Raw genomic sequence first — 12,552 nt, forward strand, 5'->3', positions numbered from 1 at the left:
GTTGCTCTTCGATCCAAATGCGGCAATTTTGCTTATTAACATACCTTTTTAACCAGAAATGAGCTTCGTCACTGAACACAATTTTTCGGTAAAAATGTAGATTTTCGGCAAGTTGTTCTAAGGCCGAAAGTTGGTAATAAAATTCGATTGTTTGTAATCGTTTTTCAGGCGTAAGTCTGTTCATGGTGAAACGGCAAACCAAACTGAGTACATTAGACTTTAACAGTTGTCAGAATTCCCGCGTGAACTGTCAAGTCTGAATACACGAAAAACCAAATAGCAAAAAAATCACCCTTTATTTATGAGCCATGTGAAAAACAGGATGGGGCTTTAGTACTCTATGTCTGCATAATGTGTTTTCAATCAAAAAAAGAAAAAAAAACAAAGATTCAACATAAATCACTTAGGATTTCTCAATTTTCTTAGATTAATTTAGATACACACACATTTTGCGACTTGCTAGCTTTATTGTTAAATTAGCCATTAATGCAAGACGTATCAAACTCTAGATAAACATCATATCTGCTTTCATCGTTTTTCCGGGCGTCTTTTCATTTTGTTAATGTTTCAGCTTTAGTAGCTCTCCCAAGTGCGATTTTCGTTTAGAAGGCTAGAGTGATTCCTACGCTATCAACTTGTGCAAATAACGTGTCATAAAAGGTGTATAATAAGTTGTGATGACTAAATAAAAGTGATCGATAAAAAAATCGATCAAAGCAAATAGGACAATTTGAACTGTTTCTCTAGAACTATGAATACATAACAGTATGGAGCATTTATATAATCATAATCAGTGACATAAATTACAGGGTATAAGTGTGGCTACTAAATACTAAAATTTGTGAATATTCAAACTAAAAGCACACAGTTAAAATAACATCAATAAGTTAGTCAACATACAGTTTAGTATAGTTACTCAATAGTCAATATATAGTACAGTATAGTTACTCGTATTCTTAAATTTCCACAAATTGAAATTATGAGCCTGAGACAACCTTGAGAATTGTTTTTTATTTCAATGCATTCACGACGCCATAGATTTATATATTTTTAGAAACTGCAGAATGTGATCAAGTGTGATGACCAAATTACCATATATGAATCCATCTCTGATATGACGACTCGTTTCATCACTGTAATCATATTTTATTTTTACTGTTTCATCTTCATCTATGACTTTTTTCGCAAAATTTTGATCAATTTTTAACACACATTCGTAAATTTCGCATAATACTTGTTTAAGATTCCTCCGCACCTCATCTCGAATATGATTCAATAGCTCTAGCGTACCTTTTTCATATCGAATTACAAAGGCAGGATCTTGCATATCTTCTTTCATACGATCAATCGCTTTAGCTATGAGAATATAACGTCGAAACGATTCTTTCATCAGCTGATGAAATGTTTGATGCACTTCTACTAAATCTCTGAATGAAAGTTTCATCAAAATATTGCTAGATGACTCATTTGGGGTTATTTGCGGGATGTCAAAGTCAGAATAAAGCCATTGTACATGTACAATTCCAGTGTTGTACCAGTTGTGGATAAATTCCTTGATTGATGCACCAAATATTGTCTGAGTCTGCAATAGCCAAATATTTTACAAAATATAGTTATTAGTATTATTATCACTGTTACTATTATAGGTCAGACTCGATTATCCGGAGACTCGCTGATCCGGGACTCGATTATTTGGAATTCTAGACTCGGAATATTTGTTTTGGCTGTTCGTTTTTATTTTTTATTTCGAAATTCTACCTTTACCATCACTCTCAACAGATTTGTTACTATTAATGTCACTTCCGGCATGTTTGGGACACGTCAAAATTAAGTATTTTCATCATTGTTTAATTTTTTTTTTTTTGCTTCTCAAGATTTTTTGCTTTTCTCCTTAGAAATAATTTCTGGCCGCGGTAAAATAACAGAAGGAAATATTTGTTTTATGGTCGTTGATGGCAAATTTGAATATTATTTTTATTTTGTGGTTCGATTATTCGTGTGAAAAAATGTCGATGCCCCGGATATTCGAGTCCGACCTGTATTTAGCGTTTGACATCGAGATGAAGAATTGGGTTTGAAGTCTATCCCGGTGAAAAATAAGAACGAGCCTGTTCCGGTCCCTTTTTGTCTGATCCGATTGTCTCCATTCTGGTCTGGTCCGTAATTTAATCCGAAGTTCGGTCCGGAGTCTGGGAACGCAATATTCTAGTTTTTTTGTTTATATTAGGGAAGAACAAATCATAAAAACTTTTATGCATATTAAAAACTGTTTAAATCAATTTATTTATTTATTTATTTCACTTCGTCTCCAGTTCAAGCTGTACGGACTGACCTTAACTAGTTATTATACCTTATACTAATTTTAAAACGTTGTCTAGTTATATTAAAATCAAAAGCGTCGCTATTACTTAGTAGAGTGAAACATTTCTCCAGTGGATGGTTTTGTCCGAATACTGTTCGATGTCTAGTTGTCCAGAACAGTGGGCGCGGTCGTGATCGATGCGCTGGCACGTAGATATTTACCTCCTGTAGTAGGTCAGGGCAATCGACACGATTGCTCAGTATGTCGAAAGCGAACATGCGTTGCAAAAACATGCGTCTCTGGTGCAAGGGTTCCAGTCTAATTAATCGGCATCGCTGATCACACGGTGGTAATCTTCGAGGCTCAACCCAAGGTAGTCGTAGTAGTGCAAAGCGGAGAAAACACCGTTGTATCCTCTCTATGCGAATGATTTGGGCTTCTTGATGGGGTGCCCAGATTTAAACAGCGTATCCAAGAACGCTTCGCACAATCGAGCAATAGAGTGTTTTGAGAGCATATACATCGCTGAAGTCGCGAGCATTTCGACGGATGAAACCTAGCAGGGCGAAAGCTTTACACGTTGTCGCTGTGATATGCTCGTTGAAGCAGAGCTTACTGTTGAAGGTAACTCCTAAGTCCTGTATCGAGGAAACACGTTCTAGGTTGAAACCATTCACTCTGTACTCGTAGTGCTGCTGCGTCCGCGTCCTGGTGAAGCTTATTATTTTACACTTCGTCGCGTTCATCTCCATGCCATTCAAGTTACACCAGAATACTATATTGTCGATGTCTTGCTGTAAAGCGGCACGATCGACCAATGAGCTGATGACTCGGTAAACCTTTAAATCGTCGGCGTACATGAGGTGATGAGAAATCAGGTGGTGGCTCAAATCGTTCACAAACAAAATAAAGATTAAAGGGCCGAGGTGGCTACCTTGCGGTACACCAGAAGGTATTGAAAACTGAGCTGACTCTGCGGAATTAAATTTCACTGTGGCCGATCTGTCCTGTAAGTAGGAGCGGAGCCACAAGATGAGCCAACTAGGAAAACCTAACTTTTCTAGTTTTCTTAGTGTTAGCTCGTGAGGCACCGTATCAAAAGCTTTGGCAAAATCTACGTACACGCTGTCTACTTGGCAGTGTTTTTCTAAACGGGTGTTGAGCATGCTAGCATAAGCCATGAGTTTCGTGGTAGTAGAGCGGTTTTTAACAAAACCGTGTTGATATTGCGATATAATAGGTTTAGCGGCTGCGTACATTCTATCGTGAATCAACAATTCGAGTGTTTTTGCAAGACAACAGAGGATCGATATTGGTCGGTAGTTCTTAACGTCGTCTACGTTGCCGGTTTTGTGGATGGGCGTGACAGCAGACAATTTCCATGCGCTAGGGAAAGTACCTTCTAGTAAAGACAGGTTGAAAATGCGGCATATCGGTAACGCGAGTACCTCCGCGCATCGTTGAATGAAAGCAGGAGGTAGTTTGTCCGGACCAGGACCCTTTGACGGGCCTATAGATTTCAGCGCGGTGGTAACCTCGGCAGTAGTGAATGTCGGACGTGGCAGGTGTACATAGTACGACGGCAAGGAGTTCAATAACTCGGGGAAAACAGGTGTGGGGATGGGGTTGTACACTGATTTGAAAAAGGTAGCAAAAAGTTCGACTGAAGCATCAGTGTCGTTGGTGTTTGTGCCCTCGTAAGTCATCAATGTCGGGATCGACTGCGTGCCTTTCCTGTTTTTGAAATGGCGCCAGAGAGAGGATGGGTCCGCCTTAGCCTCGCTTTCGATTCGAAAAATATAATCCCGATAAGCAGAATGGAGGCACTCATCATAATCTGTCTCCAGCATGCGGAGGGTAACTCTGTATTCTGCGGTACGATGGCGCATGAACCGGCGACGTGCTTTACGTAGAACGTTACGTTTGTGTCTGAGTGTGGCGTTCCACCACGGGTGATTGTAAACGCGTCGGATGCGAGTTGTGCGAATAGGTGTGTTTCTGGTTATTACACTAAACAGCACGTCATAGAAGGTAGTAACGGCAGTATCAGTATGAGCTTCGTGAAAGATCCCATCCCAGTCCTGTAACCTGAGCTCCGAAATAACTGCGTCAAAATTGCATCGGTTAAAGTCGAGACTCTGGTTGACTGTATTTACGGAGTGGTTTTCCGATGATAATGACATTGGCAAGCGTAGGACGAACGGTTTGTGGTGCTGGTCACAGGGTAGCAAAGTGAATGGCATGCCGATCAACTCAATTTCGCTGCTATTGCTCACAAAGCCAAGCCTAGTAGCCTACCGTGGCTGTTAGGTACGTCACAAATTTGCTGCAGCCCACTAGCAATCATGTTTTCAGTGAAAATGAGCTCCTGCTCAGAGGAGGCGTTCGTTGGTACGAATGAATCTACGTCGTTGTCGTAAGACCAAGTCAAGTGGGGAAGATTGTAGTCACCAACTACAATCACTGAATCACCGCTGGTTGCTTTTGTGATGATTTGCTACACACAGTTAGAATGGGCGGCGTAATTAGAGGGATCGCTATTGGGCCTCAAGTAGATTCCGCACAAAAAAACAGATTTGGTCGGGAGGGAAAGTTTGACAGCAATTTGTTCGAGCGGATCACTATCTTCTAGTTGTATGAGAGTGCTTGTGATAGAGCTTTTTACAGCAATGAGCGTGCCGCCTCCTCTTCGTAAGTTACTGGTTGCAATGCTGCGGTCACAGCGAAAGATATTGTAGTTAGATGACAGTTCAGCATTACTGACATCATTCTGAAGCCACGTTTCAATAAGCACTATCACATCACAATCACTAGAAGCGGTTGCCAAAAAAAAAGTCGTTAGTTTTCGTGCGCATCTTGCCGGCATTCTGATAGTAAACAGTTAACGGCGCATTTTCTGTTTTTGTTGAGGAAGTGGCGAGCGGTGTTTCAGCGGGGTGGTGAGGCGGTGGACTCGAGTTGAAAAGGTTGCCTGAAGAGCATTCTGCCGCGGAGCAGTTTTCTGTAGTACAGAAACTTGACGGTGAGCGCGGCTGAACTGGACCGCTGGAAGCGACAGATGTTACTGGAGAGGAATTGCTCAAACTGTATGCATACTTGCCTGCGGATACGAGTTGGAAGACCCCCTCTCCAGATTCGCACACAGGAACGGGATGACTGCTGGCCCCTGGCTGGTGCGCGACTGTGACGAGAGGATTGAGGGCTTCCATAAGGCTTGCAGGCGTGCATCCCGTTGTTGAGGAAGAGGCTGACTGTGGCTGATTGGACGTCGATGTAATGGAATAGCAGTTCAGCAGTCCATAATGGGAGTGATTGGGGATGATGAAGCTTAATGCAGTAATAAAGGGGCCGCAAGCACGTTTGTCGGCGTTGGGAGGTGAAATTTTACGGTTCCATAGTCTTCGAATTCCCGAAATAGAAGTCCTTCAGGCCATGTTTCAGGGTCCAAAGCTTTCTTCTTGAGCGATTTGTCCAATCCAATTTTGAACGATACGAAGGAAAGGGATTCGATGGCTTTGCCTTTTGGGATAAGCTTAACCACTACTGGATTATTTTCGATGTTAAGGTAGGCTTTTGACATCTCACAAACAGCCTCCACAGTAACATCCGGGCGAATCCGTGACAGATAAAGCCAGAATCTTTGGTCTGCATCGTTTCTGCAAACTGGTACCGACATAACGTTGTCAAGCGGCTTTTTGCTACCCACGCGACAGGCTTCCAGTGTGCGCGCATTTGATTCTAATATACGAGGACGCTTGACACCTCTACGGTGGACAACTGTGGGCCAACGTGGACTAGCTGCTGGCGAGGCGTGAGTGGTTGGTTTAGAATGTTGTTTGATTTCCGAGCGTAGTTCAGTAATTGCAGATGCCAGCGAATTAAGCGGTGATTTTTCATCGGCTTGGCACGAAATAGCACGAAAATGCGAATTCGTGAACAGTTCGGCACAACCATCACACATCCAGAAAAGATTTTTCTTGCTTGATGTGAGATATGATTGCATCGCGCGTGTTACTCCAGAGCATTCATTCAAATGGAAAAAGCCTCCACAGTAGCCGCGGCAGATAACAATATCGATGCCAGTTATAGCTGCTGAGCATTTCATGCATTGCTTTGCCATCGTGCGCCTAAGCGTAGACTTCCAGCGGTGCTCGCAAATATCTCAATCGGAGGAAAAGCTCACACGAACCAAAATCGAGCAGTAAGAGTCTGCAATATTTGCCGATAGATGTCGCTTCAGCAGAAAAAAACGGCGTGGAGAGTAGTAGCCCTTTGTTGATTGAAACAATGCAAAATTCATACACTCGCGAAATTGGTAAATCGGCCCAAACAAAGCGGCGCACAATCACACAATTGATCAGAAAAGTCACACACACAATTCAAAATTCATCAGTTAACCCTTTACTAGCCCGTTCATCTGATATCAATATTGTTCAAATCGGTTGTGTATAGACCGTTCCCATAATTATAAATACACTTACGATCAACCGTCATTTCAAATAACGTGCAGTATTCAACTAAACGTTGGCTGCGTCCTGTTGTTTACATCCAAAAGAAATCGATGCTGTCTTTTTTTCTAACATTTAGTGCGAAATTTTGAAAAGGCGTGGCCTTCTCCCGAGCAAAGAAAGCGAGTTGTGCACAAATGGGGCACCGTGAGTGGTCTTTCTATAAGAAAATTAGCCAGAGAAGAAGGTATATGTGTCAGAGCAGCTCAAACCGCATTGCGGAAGTATTGTGAAGAGTGCACATTTACTGATGCCCCAAGACGTGGTAGAAAACCCGGGTCTGTTGATCCCACAATGGACAAAAAAGTTAAGGAATACTACAAGCGGCATCCTTCAGTATCAGTACGAGATGTGGCGAGAAAGCTTGGAACCTCGGCGAGTAACGTTATGCGTGCCAAGGGAAGAATGGGTCTGCAGACCCGTCGGAAGCAGAAGCAGCCGAAACGAAATCCAAAACAAGCTGAATCTGTGAAACCGAGAGCTCGGAAGCTTTATGACAAACCTCTGACCAAAAAAAATGGGGTGTGTTATCATGGATGACGGATCCTACATAAAACTGGACTATAAGACTTTGCCAGGACCGCAATTTCATACATCACCGAAGGGAAAGGATGTCCCTGACCAGTGAAAGCCATTTACACCGAAAAATTCGGCAAGAAGGTAATGGTTTGTGTCTGAGTGTGGCGTTCCACCACGGGTGATTGTAAACGCGTCGGATGCGAGTTGTGCGAATAGGTGTGTTTCTGGTTATTACACTAAACAGCACGTCATAGAAGGTAGTAACGGCAGTATCAGTATGAGCTTCGTGAAAGATCCCATCCCAGTCCTGTAACCTGAGCTCCGAAATAACTGCGTCAAAATTGCATCGGTTAAAGTCGAGACTCTGGTTGACTGTATTTACGGAGTGGTTTTCCGATGATAATGACATTGGCAAGCGTAGGACGAACGGTTTGTGGTGCTGGTCACAGGGTAGCAAAGTGAATGGCATGCCGATCAACTCAATTTCGCTGCTATTGCTCACAAAGCCAAGCCTAGTAGCCTACCGTGGCTGTTAGGTACGTCACAAATTTGCTGCAGCCCACTAGCAATCATGTTTTCAGTGAAAATGAGCTCCTGCTCAGAGGAGGCGTTCGTTGGTACGAATGAATCTACGTCGTTGTCGTAAGACCAAGTCAAGTGGGGAAGATTGTAGTCACCAACTACAATCACTGAATCACCGCTGGTTGCTTTTGTGATGATTTGCTACACACAGTTAGAATGGGCGGCGTAATTAGAGGGATCGCTATTGGGCCTCAAGTAGATTCCGCACAAAAAAACAGATTTGGTCGGGAGGGAAAGTTTGACAGCAATTTGTTCGAGCGGATCACTATCTTCTAGTTGTATGAGAGTGCTTGTGATAGAGCTTTTTACAGCAATGAGCGTACCGCCTCCTCTTCGTAAGTTACTGGTTGCGATGCTGCGGTCACAGCGAAAGATATTGTAGTTAGATGACAGTTCAGCATTACTGACATCATTCTGAAGCCACGTTTCAATAAGCACTATCACATCACAATCACTAGAAGCGGTTGCCAAAAAAAAAGTCGTTAGTTTTCGTGCGCATCTTGCCGGCATTCTGATAGTAAACAGTTAACGGCGCATTTTCTGTTTTTGTTGAGGAAGTGGCGAGCGGTGTTTCAGCGGGGTGGTGAGGCGGTGGACTCGAGTTGAAAAGGTTGCCTGAAGAGCATTCTGCCGCGGAGCAGTTTTCTGTAGTACAGAAACTTGACGGTGAGCGCGGCTGAACTGGACCGCTGGAAGCGACAGATGTTACTGGAGAGGAATTGCTCAAACTGTATGCATACTTGCCTGCGGATACGAGTTGGAAGACCCCCTCTCCAGATTCGCACACAGGAACGGGATGACTGCTGGCCCCTGGCTGGTGCGCGACTGTGACGAGAGGATTGAGGGCTTCCATAAGGCTTGCAGGCGTGCATCCCGTTGTTGAGGAAGAGGCTGACTGTGGCTGATTGGACGTCGATGTAATGGAATAGCAGTTCAGCAGTCCATAATGGGAGTGATTGGGGATGATGAAGCTTAATGCAGTAATAAAGGGGCCGCAAGCACGTTTGTCGGCGTTGGGAGGTGAAATTTTACGGTTCCATAGTCTTCGAATTCCCGAAATAGAAGTCCTTCAGGCCATGTTTCAGGGTCCAAAGCTTTCTTCTTGAGCGATTTGTCCAATCCAATTTTGAACGATACGAAGGAAAGGGATTCGATGGCTTTGCCTTTTGGGATAAGCTTAACCACTACTGGATTATTTTCGATGTTAAGGTAGGCTTTTGACATCTCACAAACAGCCTCCACAGTAACATCCGGGCGAATCCGTGACAGATAAAGCCAGAATCTTTGGTCTGCATCGTTTCTGCAAACTGGTACCGACATAACGTTGTCAAGCGGCTTTTTGCTACCCACGCGACAGGCTTCCAGTGTGCGCGCATTTGATTCTAATATACGAGGACGCTTGACACCTCTACGGTGGACAACTGTGGGCCAACGTGGACTAGCTGCTGGCGAGGCGTGAGTGGTTGGTTTAGAATGTTGTTTGATTTCCGAGCGTAGTTCAGTAATTGCAGATGCCAGCGAATTAAGCGGTGATTTTTCATCGGCTTGGCACGAAATAGCACGAAAATGCGAATTCGTGAACAGTTCGGCACAACCATCACACATCCAGAAAAGATTTTTCTTGCTTGATGTGAGATATGATTGCATCGCGCGTGTTACTCCAGAGCATTCATTCAAATGGAAAAAGCCTCCACAGTAGCCGCGGCAGATAACAATATCGATGCCAGTTATAGCTGCTGAGCATTTCATGCATTGCTTTGCCATCGTGCGCCTAAGCGTAGACTTCCAGCGGTGCTCGCAAATATCTCAATCGGAGGAAAAGCTCACACGAACCAAAATCGAGCAGTAAGAGTCTGCAATATTTGCCGATAGATGTCGCTTCAGCAGAAAAAAACGGCGTGGAGAGTAGTAGCCCTTTGTTGATTGAAACAATGCAAAATTCATACACTCGCGAAATTGGTAAATCGGCCCAAACAAAGCGGCGCACAATCACACAATTGATCAGAAAAGTCACACACACAATTCACAATTCATCAGTTAACCCTTTACTAGCCCGTTCATCTGATATCAATATTGTTCAAATCGGTTGTGTATAGACCGTTCCCATAATTATAAATACACTTACGATCAACCGTCATTTCAAATAACGTGCAGTATTCAACTAAACGTTGGCTGCGTCCTGTTGTTTACATCCAAAAGAAATCGATGCTGTCTTTTTTTCTAACATTTAGTGCGAAATTTTGAAAAGGCGTGGCCTTCTCCCGAGCAAAGAAAGCGAGTTGTGCACAAATGGGGCACCGTGAGTGGTCTTTCTATAAGAAAATTAGCCAGAGAAGAAGGTATATGTGTCAGAGCAGCTCAAACCGCATTGCGGAAGTATTGTGAAGAGTGCACATTTACTGATGCCCCAAGACGTGGTAGAAAACCCGGGTCTGTTGATCCCACAATGGACAAAAAAGTTAAGGAATACTACAAGCGGCATCCTTCAGTATCAGTACGAGATGTGGCGAGAAAGCTTGGAACCTCGGCGAGTAACGTTATGCGTGCCAAGGGAAGAATGGGTCTGCAGACCCGTCGGAAGCAGAAGCAGCCGAAACGAAATCCAAAACAAGCTGAATCTGTGAAACCGAGAGCTCGGAAGCTTTATGACAAACCTCTGACCAAAAAAATGGGGTGTGTTATCATGGATGACGGATCCTACATAAAACTGGACTATAAGACTTTGCCAGGACCGCAATTTCATACATCACCGAAGGGAAAGGATGTCCCTGACCAGTGAAAGCCATTTACACCGAAAAATTCGGCAAGAAGGTAATGGTTTGGCAGGCCATTTGTGAATGTGGGAAAATATCTCGTCCATTCATTACGAATGACACAATGAATGGTAAAATTCACGTGAAAGAGAGTTTGCAGAAAAGGTTGTTACCCATGGTTAAGCAGCATAACAATCCTCCAATCTTTTGGCCCGATCTTGCTTCCTGCCATTACTCTAAGGATGCACTAGAGTGGTATAAAACAAATAATGTCACATGTGTCCCAAAGGAGATGAATCGTCCAAACTGCCCTGAAATTCGCCCTATTGAAACTTTTTGGGCTTTGACCACGGCAAAGCTGAGGAAATATGTCAAACCAACGGACAATGTTGAAAAATTTAAAAAAGATTGGCTTAAAGTGGTAAAAATGGTCGGAGAACACACTGTGCAAAAGCTTATGAGAAGTGTTAAGAGAAAAGAGAAACTCGCGTATCCTAAGAAAAATAATCCCAACTTGAATTGAAACTGAAAAGAAAACACTTATTATCTATATTTCAAAATAAAATGACCCGGAAAATCCTGTATTCTTTGTTTTATTCAAGAACAAAGGTGTATTTATAATTTTCGGAACAGTCTATAGTTTCTAAGATAATGAAGTTTCGCGATTTTCACATTTCGATAAATTTCAGACGAAGTTACAGTCCGATTACAGCAAAATTCAACAGGGTGTTATGAGGCAGCTAGATCTTTCATTTGACACTAATTTTGTGGAAATCGGTTCAACCATCTCTGAGAAAAGTGAGTGAGTCCAAGTAGTCTTCGGAATATGTTTCTTTTCATAGCTTGATTTCACTTTTTTAAACATAACAGGCAAAGTAATAACCCGTTTGCAAAACAAATCAATGGGGTCTTATGGGGCAACAAGACCTTTCATATGACACTGATTTTATGAAAATCGGTCCAGCCATCTCTGAGAAACATGAGTGAGATTAAATAGTCTCCAGAACACGTTTCTTTCCATAACTTCTGAACCACATGTTCAATCTTCATAAAATTCAAAAGTTAAGGGATTTTAGGTAGCCCGTTCATTTGAAACCAATTTTGTTCAAATCGGTTGTGTAGTTTCTGAGATATTGATGTTTCGTGATTCTTACATTTTGATACATAACCTCTAAACTAGAAATCAGATTACAATAAAATTCAATAGGGTCTTAATTGATTTCATTGAAATCGGTTCAGCCATCTCTGAGAAAATCGAGTAAGATTGGGAGAGCGTTACACACACAGACATACACACACATCCACACACATATACAGAAAATGCTCAGCTCGTCGAACTGAGTCGAGGCCATTTGGATCACTTTTCTACCTTTTAATTAGCCAGTTATCGTTAGGAGATATTATTATGTGATGTGTATTACACATATTATGTGATTTCACATTTTTATAAACAACGGACAAAGTTACAATCCGATTACAATGAAATTCAATAGCAACCTATGGGGCAACTAGACCTTTCATTTAACACTAATTTTGTGAAAATCGGTTCAACCTCAGGATAACTTTTCTTTACAGAACTTTTGAACCATATGTTCAATCATAACGAAATTTGAAAGTTAAAGGTTTTGAAGACAGCCCGATCATTTGAAACCAGTTCTATTGAAATCGGTTCTGTGCTTTCTGAAATGTTGATGTGTCGTGATTTTTACATTTTGATACATAACCTCTAAACTAAAAATCCGATTACAATGATATTCAATAGCAACCTATGGCGCAACTAAACCTTTCATTTGCAATTAATTTTATGAAAATCGGACCAGTTTTTTGTACTTTCACTAGTGAAAACCGCATCGTATTACGATAAAAGTGTAGTCACGTATAAAATACT

Source organism: Wyeomyia smithii, chromosome 1, assembly GCF_029784165.1.
Source record: "Wyeomyia smithii strain HCP4-BCI-WySm-NY-G18 chromosome 1, ASM2978416v1, whole genome shotgun sequence".
Classification (NCBI taxonomy): domain Eukaryota; kingdom Metazoa; phylum Arthropoda; class Insecta; order Diptera; family Culicidae; genus Wyeomyia; species Wyeomyia smithii.